Source organism: Sinocyclocheilus rhinocerous, unplaced genomic scaffold (assembly GCF_001515625.1).
Source record: "Sinocyclocheilus rhinocerous isolate Xijiao unplaced genomic scaffold, SAMN03320098_v1.1 scaffold3739, whole genome shotgun sequence".
Lineage (NCBI taxonomy): Eukaryota > Metazoa > Chordata > Actinopteri > Cypriniformes > Cyprinidae > Sinocyclocheilus > Sinocyclocheilus rhinocerous.
In genome coordinates this window covers 94,922-98,317 of record NW_015656041.1, presented here as the reverse complement: position 1 = coordinate 98,317, position 3,396 = coordinate 94,922, and positions in this window count along the sequence as shown.

The following is a 3,396-nucleotide window of genomic DNA, read 5'->3' as shown; positions in this document are numbered from 1 at the left end:
CTCCTTCCTTTGGGTTCCTGCCCATGTAGGGGTGGAAGGAAATGAAGTTGTGGATATGCTAGCAAAAAACTCTACAAAGCATGAAACAGTAGATGTACACGTACCAATAAGTAGAGCAGAGGTCAAAACCATCATAAAGCAACATTCACTTAAAATATGGCAGGAATATTGGAACACAGCGGATACAGGACGTCATTTATACAGTATACAAAATCAAGTAGTCACAAGCATGAGGAAGGGCAGAAGCCCAAGGGAGGAGATGTTAGTCTCACGTCTTAGAATGGGTCACACTGGTTTAAATACAACATTGCACAGAATAGGAAAACATCCCACTGGATTATGCACTTATTGTAATGTACAAGAGACAGTGAAGCATATACTGTTAGACTGCAAAAAATATGAAGAAGATAGGGCAGAATTAAAGGCACAAATGGATGAACAAAGCATGGCACTTGAGCATTTATTAGGGAAAGCATCTGGGAGAATACACAATTTATTAATGGTATTTTTGAAAAACACTGGGTTAAGTGAAAGAATTTAATAAGGGGGGGTTTAAGGTTTTATTTATTTTAATTTTTTGTTGGTTTAGTTTTTTCTCTCCACCTCTCCTTTGATGTCAGTCTAATGCCCACACTCCAGTCTAGTAGGTGGCGGTAATGCACCTTTGAGATGAGTTGCCAACCGCCATTAAACCTGAAAGAAGAAGAAGAAGAAGAATGGGAAACGGTTTAGGGCCGTTTAGCTAAAGAATCCCCGGCCGCCGCCGCGCGACATACTAGTAAAAAATGTACAGCCTGAATGCATTGTAAGTGGCTTTGGATAAAAGTGTCTGCCAAATGCATAAATTAAATTAAGTTAGCTTTTTAAAACAAAGAAAGGGAGGATGGTTTGTATGCGACAACAGCAGGAAACTGTGAACGCATGTCAAAAGATTAAATCTGATTAGAAGCTTGTGACATAATCAATCATCAGATCACTTTATTTAGTATTCATGTAGACAATGAGTTCGGAATGAACAAAAAGTGTCCATGTGTTTAAATGTGGCTACTGGCTGCACCATCACAGATTCAAATGTTCGCTGTGATCTTGTCAAAGGTTTAATGAACATAGATGAATCATGGTCATTTAGGAATAAGATTGTCTGGATCGAGTTTGGGGTTTGGATCGAGATCACAATCTTTCAATGATTAATTGTGCAGCTCTAATTTCTTATAATATAAGTGGCTCCGTATATTTCTGATAATATATGTAGCGTTTCGACTAATCAGACACATATTTATTCATTATATTTAATGAATAATCCAGCAAACCCCCTCACCCAAACCCCAGGCCTAAATGTCTGTGAACAACCTCCAGGCCCCTGGTCACCATGGCAACCAGGACACCTCAGCCAGACCAGATAAACTTTATGACTTAAAAGTATGACCCGCCTTCAGTCTAGCTTATTTTAGATTCTGAGAAGGTGAGGATGCTGAGCTAGAATCTTCGAAGGACCTCTAAGTTTGTGCCAGGCTGCAGCCTTGTCTTTCCATTCACCAAAGATCCTTGGATCTCAGCTGATGTCTCTCTAGCTCTGCGCTCTTCTCTCATCACTCTTCTCTCATCACTTTCCATCTGGGAGAAAACTCTGAAGTCTGAAAAGACTTTCATCCGAGACTTCATCCGGACGATCGTTCAACGGCCAAAGCAATGCAAGTATCGAACATTTAACTAAACGAAACAGAGGTTTAGCATACGCTGTAGACCCCATTGTAAAATGGCACTGATGGTTTCACTAACAATCGTTTCACTAACAGCCAAGTTGTTCCTGCCCACCGACTGGCCGGCTATAGGAGCATGAGAAGCTGCTACAGCTGCTACGTAGACCTTGAGTGTGGAAGGGGAATGTCCCTTTTCCAACAACTCTTGGAGGAAGGACAATATCACTGATATGTCGCAGGAGGTTGGGTCTTTGCTGCGGGTTGATTAATTGTGCAGCTCTAATTTCTTATAATATAAGTGGCTCCGTATATTTCTGATAATATATGTAGCGTTTCGACTAATCAGACACATATTTATTCATTATATTTAATGAATAATCCAGCAAACCCCCTCACCCAAACCCCAGGCCTAAATGTCTGTGAACAACCTCCAGGCCCCTGGTCACCATGGCAACCAGGACACCTCAGCCAGACCAGATAAACTTTATGACTTAAAAGTATGACCCGCCTTCAGTCTAGCTTATTTTAGATTCTGAGAAGGTGAGGATGCTGAGCTAGAATCTTCGAAGGACCTCTAAGTTTGTGCCAGGCTGCAGCCTTGTCTTTCCATTCACCAAAGATCCTTGGATCTCAGCTGATGTCTCTCTAGCTCTGCGCTCTTCTCTCATCACTCTTCTCTCATCACTTTCCATCTGGGAGAAAACTCTGAAGTCTGAAAAGACTTTCATCCGAGACTTCATCCGGACGATCGTTCAACGGCCAAAGCAATGCAAGTATCGAACATTTAACTAACATCCTTGTCTTTCGAAAAGTAAGTTGGGCAGTGAAAGTTGTCTTTTGAGGCAAAGAGATCGACCTCTGCCTGCCCAAAGATCTCCCAAATTTTCTGAACCATTTGTGGGTGGAGAATCCATTCCTCTGAGGGGACATTGCTCTGAGACTGCACGTCTGCTCCTTGGTTCAGAATGCCCAGAACATGTGTTGTTCTTAGTGAACACAAGTGCCCATTCCAAGAGGCGCTCTACTAGGAAGAAGAGATGCCTCGAAGTGAGCCCTCCCTGGCGATTTATGTAGGACACCACTGTCATGCTGTCTGAGCGGACTAGAACATGGTGTCCTTTTAGATCTGGCAGGAAGTCAAGTCAAGTCAAGTCAAGTCACCTTTATTTGTATAGTGCTTTATACCATACTGGTTGTGTCAAAGCAGCTTTACAGTGTGACTGAAAGATGGCCTTTTGTGTACATAGAAAAAGTCTTAGATCTTTGAGTTCAGCTGATAAGCTCCTCCTTTAGATACCCAAAATCCAGCTAAAATCAAGGGGTAAACGAGCCTTTGAAGTGGCTGGCCCGACACTGTGGAATAAGCTCCCACTCTATATCAGATCAGCTTCCACTTTGTCTGAGTTCAAGTCATGTCTCAAAACTTATTTATTCTCTGTTGCTTTTAGCTTATAAGAGTGTTCTGTTTTAACTGTTTTGCTGCTATTAGTTTACTTTATACGAGTGTTTTGTTCTAACTGTTTTGCTGCTATTAGAGTACTTAATTTTTTATTTTATTCTAACTTATACAGCACTTTGGTCGGCCTGCGGCTGTTTTTAAATGTGCTTTAATGTTATTTTTAGTGATCTCCGACTGGTGAAGTCGAACATCATTAGCGCCAGCGTGAATAACAATCTTACTGTATTTACGTTTAGC